The sequence below is a fragment of the Pleurodeles waltl genome, chromosome 6 (genome assembly GCF_031143425.1).
Source record: "Pleurodeles waltl isolate 20211129_DDA chromosome 6, aPleWal1.hap1.20221129, whole genome shotgun sequence".
In the NCBI taxonomy this organism is placed as follows: domain Eukaryota; kingdom Metazoa; phylum Chordata; class Amphibia; order Caudata; family Salamandridae; genus Pleurodeles; species Pleurodeles waltl.
Window position 1 is genome coordinate 74,527,168 of NC_090445.1, and position 16,180 is coordinate 74,543,347.

Here is a 16,180-nt window from a genome sequence, read left to right on the forward strand (position 1 = left end):
TCCTCAGGGTCCACTGCTGCCACAGGGGCATCTCCAGTCTCTTCCTCTTGCAGAAGAGGCACATGTCGTCTGAGGGCCAGGTTGTGCAACATGCAGCATGCCACTACTATCTGGCAGACCTTCCCAGGTGAGTAGCACAGGGATCCACCTGTGAGATGGAGGCACCTGAACCTGGTCTTCAGGAGGCCAAAGGTCCTTTCGATTATTCTTCTGGTTCGCCCATGTGCCTCATTGAAACAGTTCTCAGCCCCTGTCCTGGCACTCCTCACAGGGGTTAGGAGCCACGATAGGTTTGGGTAGGCAGAGTCACCTTTAAGTATTGAGGGACAAACCTTAACCTTACACAAAGCTATTTGGATAACACCTGAAGGCATACACTGACATACAGTGGGTGGGGACTCTGGCTCACCTATTAGCCACACCCTGTGCCTCTATAGTTGGGCCATCACATTTGAGGTGCCGCTATTTCTCAGGATGAAGGCGTCATGCACCAATCCAGGATACTTTGCAGTGACGTGGGAGATGTACTGATCCGCCAGGCATACCATTTGCACATTCATTGAGTGAAAACTCTTCAGATTCCTGAACATCTGTTCATTCTGGCGGGGGGGACATTTTGTGAGCCTCAGCATCTTCCCTGTGTCCTAATACTGCCCAGTGTTCAAGGATTGCAAAAAGATGTAGGCAAGGAGCCCCCAGACGTTTCTGGGTAAATAGTATTATTTGTTCAAAAGTGTTTATTTCAGCTACCTGTGTCTGTTTTACTGTGGACTCTCTGTGTTTCAGGCAGCCTGGCCTTTTTAAAGTGATGTTTTTTTAATTTGTTTTTGCCGTGACTGTGCGAATTACCTTGCTAGTTTGTGGCACATGACTTCATAACCCCCCCTTTTTTCTAAGTAAAAAGGCTACATACATCTTGCAGAGTGTGTTTTTAGGAGACTGTTTTAATCTGTTTCTGTGATTTAAATTGTGTTTAGAAACTGTCTGCCCCCCTGTTTTTTGCCTTTAAAAAAGCCACATTTCAGTGTGTGCGACCAGCAGTATTCCAGTGTTTGTTTTTAAACAATCTCTCCCTTACCTGGAAAGTAGACTCTGCTAGCTTTGAAGTATGGATTCAGCCTGTCTGTATCCAAGGAGATTCTGAATAGAGCAGCAGCTGCCTCCTCCCTGCCCACAGGCACTAGACTTAGCTGATTGGCTCTCTGAGTCCCTGTTGAACCTGAGCCCTCCCCCCCACACCTGCTCTGGCCCCTTAACTTTGTGGAGCGAAGCCCAAGACAGCCACCTCCATTTTGTGAGCCGCAGCATCTTCCCTGTGTCCTAATACAGCCCAGTGTTCAAGGATTGCAAAAGACCTAGGTAAGGAGCCCACAGAATTTTCTGGGTAAATAGTATTATTTGTTCAAAAGTGTTTATTTCAGCTACCTGTGTCTGTTTTACTGTGGACTCTCTGTGTTTCAGGCAGCCTGGCCTTTTTAAAGTGGTGTTTTTTTTTTATTTGATTTTGCCGTGACTGTGTGAATTACCTTGCTAGTTTGTGGCACATGACTTCATGACCCTCCCCCCCCCCTTTTTTCTAAGTAAAAAGGCTACATACATCTTGCAGAGTGTGTTTTTAGGAGACTGTTTTAATCTGTTTCTGTGATTTAAATTGTGTTTAGAAACTGTCTGCCCCCCCTGTTTTTTGCCTTTGAAAAAGCCACATTTCAGTGTGCGCGACCAGCAGTATTCCAGTGTTTGTTTTTAAACAATCTCTCCCTTACCTGGAAAGTAGACTCTGCTAGATTGGAAGTGTGGATTCAGCCTGTCTGTATCCAAGCAGATTCTGAATAGAGCAGCAGCTGCCTCCTCCCTGCCCATAGGGACTGGGCTTAGCTGATTGGCTCTCTGAGTCCCTGTTGAACCTGAGCCCTCCCCCCCACACCTGCTCTGGCCCCTTAAGTTTGTGGAGGGAAGCCCAAGACAGCCACCTCCATTTTGTGAGCCTCAGCATCTTCCCTGTGTCCTAATACAGCCCAGTGTTCAAGGATTGCAAAAAGACCTAGGTAAGGAGCCCCCAGAATTTTCTGGGTAAATAGTATTATTTGTTCAAAAGTGTTTATTTCAGCTACCTGTGTCTCTTTTACTGTGGACTCTCTGTGTTTCACACAGCCTGGCCTTTTTAAAGTGGTGTTTTTTTTAATTTGTTTTTGCCATGACTGTGTGAATTATCTTGCTAGTTTGTGGCACATGACTTCATAACTCCCCTCCCCTTTTTTCTAAATAAAAAAGCTACATACATCTTGCAGAGTGTGTTTTTAGGAGACTGTTTTAATCTGTTAATCTAATTGTGTTTAGAAACTGTCTGCCCCCGCCCCTGTTTTTTGCCTTTAAAAAAGCCACATTTCAGAGTGTGCAACCAGCAGTATTTGAGTGTTTGTTTTTAAACAATCTCTCCCTTACGTGGAAAGTAGACTCTGCTAGCTTGGAAGTGTGGATTCAGCCTGTCTGTATCCAAGGAGATTCTGAATAGAGCAGCAGCTGCCTCCTCCCTGCCCACAGGGACTGGACTTCAGTTAACGTGCTCCTTATATAAGTTCCTATAGGTTGTTGCATATGTTGTTGTGATAGGTTGTTAGGAGCTGGTCTTTCCATTGTTTGCTGGCTCCAGGGCTGGGGTTATGATTGGTAGATAGGGCTGAGAATCTGATTGGCTGTTGGTTCTATGGCTGTGATTGGTGGATAGGGCTGGGAGTCACCCCACTACTCAAGATTTCACAAACAAATTGGCAACTCACTACAAAACCAAGGCAGACACATTGAACTCCTATTTAAAACAGAAGAAACCCATCAGCACCAACCCCTTTCCTAAAATACCCTCTAAGAATAAACCAACCCAACCTCTACAGTCCTTCCAATAAATATCCCAAGGTGAATTTATGGATTTGGTCAAAGCAAGCAGACCTTCCGGTTGCCCTTCCGACCCTTGCCCACCACAAATCTTCAAGAACATTCTTCTATCTACTTCTGCTGCCACACCTGTAAGAAGAATCATCAACAACTCTTTAACTACAGGAACTTTTCCTGTAGACCTGAAAAAGGCATACATATGAACATTATTAAACAAAACAAACCTAGACCCGCTAGACCCCAACAACTACAGACCAATCACAAATGGACCTTTCCTGGGCAAATTGATAGAAAGAGCAGCATTCGCCCAGGTAGAGGCACTGAATCGGCACTCATAGCAATCTGGGATGATCTTAAAAACACAGGTGACCGCAATGGAGTTGCTGCACTACTTCTCTTGGACCTCTTGGTTGCCTTTGAGAACGGTTGACCATGACACCCTAATTCAAAGACTCCATGAAGCCGGCATACAAGGGACTGCTCTTGACTGGATTACTTCCTATCTTCAAAAAAGATCTAATATCATGTACTTGCCCCCCTTCTCAGCCTTTGGGATGAGTAAATGAGGGATATACTCCCAATTAACACTTCTGGATTTCTTTCCTCCTCCAACCCTCCATTAGTCCAGTTAATCTAACTAACAAACTCTCATATCCGCGGGTCATGTTACCTCATAATAATACTAAAACTGTACTCATATTTCCCGATACTAATCCATCACTAATTCTTGTTGGGTTCCGGAGTAGCACGCTACTCGCCGAAAAGAGCTTCAACGCCTCGTCAGGGGTAGCGCTATATAAATACTATTACAATACAATACAATACAATATGTGTACCATCAATGACCCCGATAATATTGGGACTATGCCCCATTGCAAAGAATCCAGCCTTCACAGTGGCCAAATCTTCCACCTGGTGGAAAGCAATGTAGCTGGCCATGTGTTTCCCCAAGGCAGACAATACCCTTGCCAGCACAATTGAGAACATTGGCTGTGACATTCCTGTTGCCAAGCAAACTAGCAATTGGAAAGAACCAGTTGCCAGGAAATGGAGCAGTGTTAGCACTTGCACAAACGGGGGGATCCCAGTGGGATGAAGGATAGCTGATATCAGGTCAGGCTCCAATTGGGCACACAGTTCTGTGATTGTGGCCCTGTCCAGTCATTAGGTGAGTATACTGTGCCTGTCCTCTAGTGTAGCCAAGTCTACAAGGGGTCTGTACACGGGGTTGTCTCCTCCTTCTACTCATCCACATTGGTAGGTATCTAAGGGACACAAGAGTGAGAAGGCTGTGACAATTTGTACAATGGAACCACCACCCCTGTGTATATACAGTATTAATGTGATGGGACAGTGGGAATGGCAATGTATGTGCAATTCTAGGCAATGACGAAGTTATGGATCATCTGAGCGCTGTCCACCACCATGAAATGGCGACTGCCTGTCCTGTATGTAGGGACAGGTGGACGTTGGGGGTCGTGGCGGAAGGCGGTCTTGCACCGCTGTGCAATTCCTCATTGATTAATATGTGGCTCTATGGGGTTCAGTGGCCAATGGGGATCAGCGCCGGCGGTGATGGTGTACACTGCCGTAGACGTGACCTCCCATTTCTGTCTATAACCTCACTTGATTCCTGACTTTTCACAGGACAACACCTACACTGTGTGTACTGCTGTGACCTGTGTCTGGAACCTACTATGGCCTGTGTGACTGGGGAAAGTGCCCCTGCCTTCACTTCAGAGGAGTTGGAGCGACTGGTGGATGGGGTCCTACCCCAGTATGGACTGCTGTAAGGGCCTCCAGACCAACAGGTGAGTACACCTTGGGCACGGCGCATGTGGGAAGGATGCATGGAGAGGTGTGTGTAAGCATCGTATCATCGGCGGGGAATGTCTGGTGGAAGTGTACATGGTTGGCACCAGGGGATATATGTACCAATGAAGATGGAAACAGGATTGGTGAGCTACATGTGTGACAGGCTGGATTGCATGTGTAATGGTGTTCCCCCATCTGTATCACCTCTGCAGGTCAGCACCCATCAAAAGAAGGGGTTGTGGTGTGCCAGCGCCAAGGAGGTGAGGACCCTGCGGGTCTATAGCAGGCGGAGCACCCACTGTCGGAAAAAGTGGGAGGACCTGAGACGCTGGGCACGGAGGACTGTGGTGGCCCAGCTGGGGATGGCCTCCCAACGCGGAAGGGGTGCCCGTCGGAACCTGACCCCCCCTGATGGCCCGCCTACTGGCAGTGGCTACCCACATCTTGATGGGCTCTTGAGGGCATCACAGCAGCCACAAGGGGGTGAGTACAGTGGGCGTTATTACAATAATTTGTAGGTGCCATGGGATCTGGGGGGAGTGAGTTAGTGGGTGCCCCTTAATGCCAGGTCACACATTGTAGTGTGATCCTGCTCAAGGGTAAGGGGTGTCTAGCACATCTAGGTAACCTAGCTAGGTTGCATTCCGTGTCAGACAGGGCTTAGTGGGTCCCTGGAGGGGTGCAGTTGGCAGTGGTTGGCCCTCATCTTGCTGTGTCATCTAGCCATTTGAATGCGAGTGCAATGCATAGTGCTCAATCCTGATCCCTGTGTGTGACGGTACTGTGTATGCCAACTGTGGTGTTGGTGCTGTAATTGAGCCAGTGCTCTCTTTCTCTCCCTCCCCCTTACTCCTTCTGTCATCCTGTTCATGTGTGCATTAGCATCATCTGGCAGAGGAGCAGGGGCACTGGCGACAGAGAGAGCTGCATCCAACAGGACACAGGAGGCAGAGTCCACCGACGCTGAGGGAACCAATGGGACGGAGGGCAAGGGGAGCACCACGGCGGGGACAGGAGGTGACTGCACTGACTCAGATACCTCCTCCGATGGAAGCTCCCTGGTGGTGGCGGACACCTCTGTGACCACCCCAGCTGCAGGTACAGCCGCCAGCCCTGTTCCAGCACCACCCTCCTAGTAGCCCTTCAGCGAGTTGCCCGTGCCACTCTCCCAGGAGTGTGGGCATCCCCTTCGCCGCAGGCACCTCAGGCCCTGCCCCAGTGAGCCCTGCTGCCCTGAGTGAGGAAGCTATTGAGCTTATGAGATCCATCTCTGTAGGGCAGTCAACCATTGTGAATTGCATCCAGGGGCTGGCATCCCAGATGCAGCAATGCAATTCATTCCTGGAGGGCATCCACAGTGGATTGGCGGCCCAATAGTGATTGATTCAGGATCTGGTCTCCTCTCTGATGGCAGCCATTGTCCCTGTTCCTACCATTCTCCCCTCCAACTACCACTTCCCAGTCCCAGTCTCCTGAACCCCAACCCACCCCATGCACACATTCAGACGAGCATGCACACACATCAGACAAGAGTGGCACAGTCAAACCCAGGCACCACACTTCAGGCCACAAGCACTCACGCAAACACCAGACAGTTGCCCACACAACCACATCCACTGTCTCCCCCTCCTCCTCCACCTCCCTCCCAGTCACGTCCACACTCACACCTGCATGCACTGCTTCAACATCCACCACCAGCATCAACACACCAAGCAGCACCCACACCTCACTAGCAGACAACTCCACAACATCCATCCACGTGTCCCCTGTGTCCTCTCCCACCCTGTCTGTCCCCCCTCCTAAAGGACAAAAATGCAGGCTCTCAGACACCCAACAACCATCCACGTCACATCAGCACACTGCCCATGCACCTGCACCCAAGTCCAGCAGACGTACACATCCAACAACCACTCCCTCAACCTCCACTCCCATCCCTCCTCCCTCATCCCGCCCCACCATCCATAAGAAGCTTTTCCTTGCCCAACTTGACCTCTTCCCTACCCCTCCTTTCCACGTTCTGCCCATAATAGCAGGGTCCCAACAACCCAGCCCAGCACCTCAGCCAAACAGTCCACGGGACAGTGGAGGCACCTCCTAGTCAAGGACGCAAAACAGCGAAGTATCCCACTCCACCAGCCAGGAATGGGAAGGATCCCACTCCACCAGCCAGGAAGGGGAAAGATCCCACTCCACCAGCCAGGAAGGGGAAGGATCCCCCTCTACCAGCCAGGAAAGGAAAGAAGCCCTCACCTCCTGCCATGAAAGGGAAGAAACCCTCACCTCCTGTCATGAAAGGGAAGAAGCCCTCACCTCCAGCTGAGACACAGCAGCCTGCGCCTCCAACAGAGGCTGCCTAGGAGGCCCCTTCTCCTCCTGAGGAACAGCAGCCCTCACCTCCTGCAGAGGCTGGCAGGGTACCAACACCACCACAACCAGTGGCCACGGGGCCCTCATCCCCTGCTGGGACACAGCAGCCCTTACCTCCAGCAGAGGCTGGCAGGGTACCACCACCACCAGTGGTCACGGAGCCCTCACCTCCAGCTGAGACACAGCACCCCTGACCTCCAGCAGAGGGCATGTAGACCACTGTCCAGGGACGGCTGTACAATGAGCCCCCTCCAGAAGAAGTGGGCAAGTTCCCCACCTGGGAGACTGTGACCTTGCACTCCCCAGCAAGGGGTAATGTGAATGGAGCCCCCTCAAGAACCAGTGGGGAAGTTCCCGACTTCAGCTGAGGTATCACCCATCCCCCTTCCCCCTGAGGTGCCTGGCCATTCCCATCATGATACCCCTGCACAGTGTAGCGCAGATGTTATTGGGAAACAAGTTGGGCCTCGGACTGTGGCCTCTGGCCATGTGGGCCCTTTGTACTTTGGACTGGGCATTGGCCCTTTGTGGACAATTGTACATATCTCTTGTTTATCCAATTGGTTCATTTGGTGGCTGTTCCCGTACCATATATTCTCGATACTGCCTTACTGTTGTCTTTGCATTATGACGTGTGTCGTGTGCCATTGTTTTTCCTCTGCAACTGGTTGTGCGTATGATGTGTCTGTGTCTGATGTGTGTGGTACATGTATGTGTCACTCTCCTTTTCCTCCCTCCCTCCCTCCCTTGTGTGCTAGGTAGCTGTACTCACCGTCGTCGTCTTCGTTGGCGTTGGTGTTCCAGGTGGAGCATGGCGTAGAAGAGCATCGTTAAGACTTGCAGTTCCAGTTCCATTGCGGCGTTGTTCTTCTCTGTCTCTCTGATGGTGAGTCTTTCGTCATCTGTGCAGTGTTTCCGCCAGGGTTTTGATGGCGTTGGTACCGCACCAAAAATTGTGGCGGTTTGCAGTGTCATGATATGGTGAACGATAGCTTGTCTTCTGCCTGGCTGTTGGTGGCTACCGCCGTGGTGGGTGGTACATTGGCTGTCTATGGTAATTACCGCCAGCCTGTTGACAGTATTACCAGCACTTTAACAGTGACTGTCAATGTCATAATGACCACCTAAATATCCCATAATACTTCATATGATGGAACATCATACTGACAACTGTGAAATATGGTTCCATGGAGTGAATCACGTTCCACCTGATCAGAGGGGAGATAGAAAAGAATTAACCTTATGTCGTAAAGAGGCTGCATGGATCTGTCCCTTATGTTCTGTGGAAATGGGCCATAATACTGATGTTGAATTTCACTATTTTTTGCAACATTCTTCTTTGGGGATCTAGATTGGCACCATTGAATCAAGCGTGTTGTTTTTAACACACGCTGTCAATATGACAGATGGTAGTATAGAGTGATTGTATGTTGCCATAATATGGATGACATGCTCAGGTTACATGATATCTTGGTCGTAGTGGGAATGCACACATATTATATGTTGATTTACTGCTATGTTGATTCATAAACGTATTTTTTTTTTTTTTTCAGATTGAATAATCTGAGAAGATGCTGGCTTCAATTAATTTGGTATGACCAACTCTTGTTGGTCATTAAATATTTCCTACGTATGTTGCAGTGACTTTTTACACCAATATCACTTTCTACCTAAGTATGGATGATATGCTCAGTTTACATGATGGTTTAGTCACAATTGGAAGTGACAGTTTCAAATGAAGGGATCTATTTAAAGATGGCTGTTATGGTCACAATTAACTCCTGTAAATGACATTGCTTTTAGACCTAACATCAATCTACTATGGGATTGAAGTGACGTAGAAAAGTTAGTTGTAATTACTCTCACGGTCTATGTTGAGTCATGAATACAACATCTGGCCCTCCCCCATGTATTACGGTTAACTACTGATGAGATAATGGTTTTATAAATCGGCGACATCTTTGACGAGTTAAAATTTCTTGCTTATGTTATAGTGATGGTATATATTGGTATTATTTTTGATTTAGATTCTTTAATATCTCATTTAATTAATGGTAAACATCTATATTACGCTCAGACATGAATGAAAGGACCTGTTCAAAGATGGTTGCCATGGTTATGATTAGTTTTGGGGATAGTGCTCCTCTTCCTATGTGACTGGCTGCCTCGCGTTGATTGGAGGAACACCCTGATGAGATTATGGTTTTACAAATCAGCGACATCTTTGGCTACTAAATATTTCTTGTTTAAGTTATAGTGATGGTATATATTGGTATACTTTTTGATCTAGATTCTTTAGTATTTTATTTCTTTAATGGTAGACATCTATATTACATTGGAACATAAATGAAAGGACCTGTTCAAAGATGGCCGCCATGGTTACGATGAATTTCGGGGAATTGTGCTTTTCTACACGTGACTGGCTGCCTTGGGTTGATTGGTGAAACATCCTTGATGATGAATTGTGGGTAATTGGAGAGTTGGGTATTTAAAATTGGGCACTTCGAACAACTCGGTTTGTTACATGTCTCGCGTACAGACACAGCGAGGACCGGTATTCATGAAGGTATTGTCAATTTATAAAGGTTATTACGAATCACTATATCTTAACTATTTTCATTTTGAGCTTTTAAATATAAAATCATTTTTGATATTTGAGGAAAATGCTGAATACTAATAGTTTATGTTAGCACGCGATAAGGGAGGTGCATGGACTCAGTTGCTGTTTTAAGATTATCGATGACTGCTATAAAATACATATAGCTCGCTATGCGAGGACTTTGGTTTTTGCTCTGGAGCAGCATTGTTATATGAAATGTCAACCACCTATCTTTAGGTGGGCATTACAAGTTGCTTTTAAAAATATCTGTGATTGTTATGGAATATATACAACTCACTTTACGAGGACTTTGTTTCCTATTCTGGAGCAACATAGTAACACGCAATTGTTACAGTCGACTTCAAGGTGTTAGTTTACTGCATAGCAGACATGCTCCTTATTTAAATAAATGATGTTACTGATCTTAGTGGACTGTGATAGGTAGGCACTTAGGCAGTCATTCTGACCACGGCGGGCGGCGGTATGCGGTCACCGCCATTTGGCCGCTCCGCGGTCAAAAGACCGCGGAGGCCATTCTGGCTTTCCCGCTGGGCCGGCGGGCGCCCACCAAAGGAGCGCCCGCCGGCCCAGCGGGAAAGGCCCTGCAACATAGAAGCCGGCTACAAATGGAGCCGGCGGTGTTGCAGGGGTGCGACGGGTGCAGTTGCACCCGTCGCAATTTTCACTGTCTGCTAAGCAGACAGTGAAAATCATGCTGGGGCCCTGTTAGGGGGCCCCACGACACCCGTTTCCGGCATCCTTTTCCTGGCGGTAAAAACCGCCAGAAACAGGGTGGCGGGAAGGGGGTCGGAATCTCCATGGCGGCGCTGCTTGCAACGCCGCCATGGAGATTCAGCCCAGACAGGGGAAATCCGGCAGGAAACCGCTGGATCCCCTTTTCTGACCGCGGCTTTACCGCCGCGGTCAGAATGGGCAGGGAAGCACCGCCAGCCTGTTGGCGGTGCTTCCGTGGTCATTCACCCTGGCGGTCGATGACCGCCAGGGTTGGAATGACCCCCTTAGTAGCTTACTGACTGAAATGAATGGCTTAGCTGTCCTTAATAGACTGTGGGCCTGATTACAACTTTGGAGGAGGTGTTAATCCGTCCGAAAAGTGACGGTAAAGTGACGGATATACCACCAGCCGTATTATGAGTTCCATAGGATATAATGGACTCGTAATACGGCTGGTGGTATATCCGTCACTTCACTTCACTTTTGGAACGGATTAAGACCTCCTCCAAAGTTGTAATCAGGCCCTGTGTCTGTTAAGTAGTAAATGAACTACTGGCTCTTTAATTCTTTGTTATTATTGATAGTGAGTTGTGATCGACATACTTATTTCAGGATTATAACTGGTCCTGGCGAGTAGTGAATTCTCTTGCTGGTCGAATAAGATTGTTGAATGGTCTCATTGTTAAAATATCTAGGGTCAACATGTTGGAACATTGGCTTAATAAACATAGTTCGCATTTCAATGACAATTATGATTTGGAGTTTTCTTTTGGTGAAGTGATGCAGCCTCTTCTTTTATACTAGGCCCCTGAAAGTATTTGATATTTTTATCACATTGGGAATGACCCCTCGGATATGGCAGATCAAAGTAGAATGGAATTATTTGGTATGTGCAAGGTTTTCTCTCTGTAAACTAGTAATTATGGCTGAAATAAAAGTATAATACTATCATATGAATTTTGTATGGGTACTTAAAAGGGTTTTGTATTTAGGGAATAAAACATGGTATTTTTCTTAACAAATATATATTTTTCAACTTTGGGATTTTGATTAGAAAGCTCATATAATTGGAAATTTGGATAATTGAAAGTCTAAAACCAATTTTTCTTAGAAATAATTTTTTTAAACAGGACATCCCAGGTGTGTTTTTTAAATATATGGTGTTGGTAGTATGTAGTCCTTTGCTTCTCATTTCTTCTATTTATGTATATTTTCTGTTTTTCACAGTCGCAATATATGTTTTTGTTTTGTTTTCTCTTTTTCACAGTCGTAATATATTTTTTTGTTTTGTTTGTATGAATAATAGGTTATTAATCTTTTTGTTTCTTCTGTCTTTTGTATATGCACTCTTTGCTTTTCATAGCTGAAGTATTCCCTTGTCAAGTTCTTTTCACAACAGGTTATTGAGCAAACTGTGTGGTTCTTTTAAGAAGATGTTTTCTTTCTTCAAAATATATGTATCTTCTATATGTATTATTTTGTTTAACTTTAAAGTGTTTTGTTGTTATGTATATTTGTTGTTATATATGTGAATGTGCACACTGAAAGGGAGTCATATTCACTATATTGCAGCCCTAAAGAAGTCCTTTGTTAAGGACAAAACGCGTTGGCTGTTGTGAATATGTGCTATTTTAAGAAAAAAGAATAAAGAGAAGATCTGAATGAAACTACACTAAAGAATTGGACTTTTTATTATTGTTGATTGTGGTGCACTGCCAGTATTTAAATTACATTTAGTTCCCTGTTTCAAGGAGTGCACCTTGGCAGCAGGTTTTGGTATTAGTGCGCACATAAGGAAGTTCTTATCTCCCATTTAAATTATGTTCAGATTTATGGAACTTATGGGTCAGGTGTGTCGGCTTGTAGCCCGCTGCCAACTTGGTTTGTGAGTATTATTGTGGATAACATGCTGACAAAATTTTCAGGAGCCATGATCCTAATGGATACAGAAATGGCTGCGGTGAGATCTATGACTCTTCATAACCACCTTGCTTTCGACATTCTTTTAGCAAAGGATGGCAGAGTTTGCAAAATGCTGAACTCAAAACATTGTTGCTCATATATTCCTGATAATAAAAAAAGAAATTAGAAGCTTGAGTAACAATCTGACTAATGATAGCGCTGATTTGAAAGAGCTGAAAGAACCAGGAGTTTGGGAAAATGTTGGCAAAGTCATTGCCTCCATGGAGAATTGGTTTGGCAACCTAGGAAAGGGGATAATATTGAAAATAATACAGGTGATATTGATTATTGTGGTTTGCATAATTGGAGCATGGGGAATACACAAATTGTATCAAATTACTAAAATGAAGAAATTGAAAAATGATCAGAGGGAAGAAATTAAAATGGAAAAATTGTTCAGAGAAAATTCAAAAGGGGGAAGAAAAACTAAAAGATGTAAGGAGTACAAATTTAGAGGAGCAAAAATGTGTGTGGGAAGATGTAAGTTTGATGACATATTTAGTCATCAGAAGAGGGATTGTGAATGCTGAAATTTTACTAATGAATTATTCATGTATTATAAATTTGAAACTGCATAGAATTTGACTTAACGTAGAAAATAATGTGTAACTTGGAAAATGTGCCTACTTAAGTGGACACTAGTAATCACGAAGTGTCCTTACTAAAGGATTTTATCTGCTCATGTTTAGGATTAATGTAGTAGTGTGTTATATTAATGATTTCTTATTATGTATTTGCTTTGTTAATTGTAGGCGTTAAGTTAGCGAGGCTTGGGGCTAGTTGCACAGTCTCACGTTAAGCTGCACTGTTCGAATATTGCTGAGAGAAATGCACGCTTGTAGAAATTAATAGAGGCATTGTTTTCACCATGATGACCAAATAGTAGCAGAGATATTTTTTCTTTCCCATGAGAACTGATTGCTAGAATGTGCTGTACTAGTTATCAACACTTTGTATAGTTTAGTATGTGAGAAAGCGATGTTCCCAGGAGCTAACAATGGATGTACTGACTGGAGGACAGAGATACAAAAGAGAAACAGGAGAAGAGGAGCCAATCATCAACATGTGAAAGATGCTTTAGTTATATCTTAGATTTATGTTCTTATTCCTATTGGACTAAATGTAAACGTACGATTCTTTGACCAATGGCAACATGGGAAGTGTTTTAAATGATTTTAACTTAGCTCGACTGTACGGAGAGAGGAGTGCTCATTTTCTTTAATCCTTTGCTGAGGAGCACCATTCTGATTCACTCTTATATTTAAAGAATTCTATCTTTAACTTTATTGCTTAAACTTTCGATGCTGAATGCTGATTCCTAGACTATGCCTTACTAATGGTTTGGAAAGCTTACAGTCCCCCATTCTGAACCAGTCCCTTCCATGGTCCAAAGCTGATGCTGACTGAATTGACGTCCATCTGACAAAGACGATCGCAGCTTGCTGACCCATATTGAGGATAGGTATACAAATTGCTAATGTCATTGTTGTAATTTAGTCTTTTTTTTCTAGGTACCAACCGCTATTTTGACAGAGCCATAGCTAGATATTTTCTAAATTTGTGTTGAAAATTGTTTTCACATGAAGCCCAACATGCTTATGCTAATTAGAGGGTTAGTAAGGGAAGTCCTAAAATGTTAACAGGTTGCAATTAACAATTCATTGACATTGCTCAGTTGCTGAACCTAAATGTATGTTATTTCTATTGCTCAGCTGTTCTTGCTATTGATCTATACTGTTACTCTTGAGTGCATAATAATCCATGCTTTAGTTAAAGTGAGATTCTTTAGAAGGTTTGGTCAACCAGTGCTTTTCTTATATGTGTATTAGATTGTGTTGAAATTGATTTACTGATATTAGCATTGTTAATATAGGGAAATAAACATTCTAACTTTTACATAATGGTGTGGTTATTCATGGCCATTTGGGTCATGTTGTGTGGTATTACTGACTCCTATGATTATTGATGTTGCGGATGGATATTTATTGATGATGAATTGTAATAAAATGTAGGCCCTCATTACTACCCTGGCAGTAGGTGATAAAGTGGCGGTAATACCGCCAACAGGCTGGTGGTAAGTACCGCCTAATTATGACCACGGCGATGATATCTCCGATAGACAGCCAATGTACCACACCAACCGCCAGAGCGGAAACAACAGCCACCACGACGGTAGCCGTCTACAGCCTGGCGGAAGTTAAAGTTCTGCCCACCATATTAAGACCCTGCAAACCGCCACCTTTTCATAAAAGCCTGGCGGAAACAGAGCATAAAAGTCAAAGGACTCACCATTGGAGACACAGGGAAGAACCACACCGCCATGGAACCCGAATTGCAAGTTTTCCTGATGATCTTCTACGTGATGCTCCACCTGGAACACCACTGCCAACGAAGACGACGACGTGAGTACAGCTGCCTAGCACACAAGGGAGGATGGGAGGAAAAAGAGAGTGACACACACACACGCACAACACACACCATTCACACACACCACACAACCAGCTGCACTACAAAAACAATCTGACCCCGAAAATCGGCAGAATAATGCAGGGACAAGAGGAATTGACCAAAGTGATTGTAATCAGTTCAACATCAAAATTAATAATCCTATTTGGCCGTGAAACAGATATGTACACTTGTATAAAAAAGGGACATTGTCTAGTTCAAAGTTCAAAGAGCCCACATGGACACAGGGCACAGTCCAAGGCCCAACTTGAATCCTGAATACATCCGGATAGACCACTGCAGGGGCATCAGTTTCCAAATAGGCAGGCACCTCAGGGGAAGAGGGGGGCACCTCAGCCGGATGCGGAAACATGCCCACTGGTTCTGGAGGGGGCAACATGCCCATTGCTCTTTGTCCTGGGGAGTGCAAGGCTACAGTCTCTCAAGTGGGTGAATACCCCACTGGTTCTAGAGGGGGCAACATGCCCATTGCTTTGCTCTGGGGAGTGCAAGGCCACAGTCTATCAGGTGGGTGTCTTGCCCACTGGTTCTGGAGGGGGCAACATGCCCATTGCTTTCTCCTGGGGAGTGCAAGGCCACAGTCTCTCCAGTGGGTGTCTTGCCCACTGGTTCTAGAGGGGGCAACATGCCCATTGCTTTGTCCTAGGGAAGGCAAGGCCACAGACTCTCAGGTGGATGTTTTGCCCACTGGTTCTAGAGGGGGCAAAATGCCCATTGATTTGTCCTGGGCAGTGCAAAGCCACAGTCTCTCAAATGGGTGTCTTGCCCAACTGGTTCTGGAGGGGGCAGCCCGCACAGTAGCCCCTGGAGGGGGATTGCATGGCATCCGCTGGTGATGATGGCTGCATGCTGGTGGTGGTTGGGGGAGGCTCCTGGGCAGCCCCTACACTCTGTGATGGCTGCATGCTGATGGTGGTTGGGGGAGGCTCCTGGGCAGCCCCTGCACTCTGTGATGGCTGCATGCTGGTGGTGGTTGGGGGGCGCTCCTGAGCAGCCCATGCACTCTGTGATGGGTGCATGCTGTTGGTGGTTGGAGGAGGCTCCTGGGCAGCCCCTGCACTCTGTGATGGTAGCACATCCACAGCTGGTGGTGGGGGCCCTGTGACAGCTGGTGGTGGTAGTGGTGTTTGCCTGACAGCTTCCACTGACATAGAGTGCCTCTTCTCCTCCTGATCATGAGTTGGGGATTCCTTACCCTTCCTGGCAGAGGCGGGTGGGCTCTTCCCCTCTCTCCCTGGTGGTGCAGGCTCCTTCCCCTTCATCACAGCTCATGCAGGCTCCTTCCCCTTCTTCACAGCAGGTGCAGGCTCTTCCCCTTCTTCACAGCTGATGCAGGCTCCTTCCCCT